Below are 237 nucleotides of genomic sequence, written 5' to 3' on the forward strand. Positions count from 1 at the left end.
GTGAAAACAAAACATTTACTTGCGTAAGTCAACTATACACTTATTTTTCTGCGCATGCACTAATTAAAAGGCTGCAGAGCTATATGTTTTAGTTTCGAATCTATCTGATGATAGATAAGTCATGATTTTTTAAAAAACTTTTTAAATCATTAAATCATTTTTTTTTTTTTTTTGTATTGGGAATGATATAATAATCGATAGAGAATTAGCTCCATAATAATAAATACGAAATCTGCA

This window comes from Euprymna scolopes, chromosome 40, assembly GCF_053919585.1.
Source record: "Euprymna scolopes isolate OS-2025 chromosome 40, ASM5391958v1, whole genome shotgun sequence".
Classification (NCBI taxonomy): Eukaryota; Metazoa; Mollusca; class Cephalopoda; order Sepiida; family Sepiolidae; genus Euprymna; species Euprymna scolopes.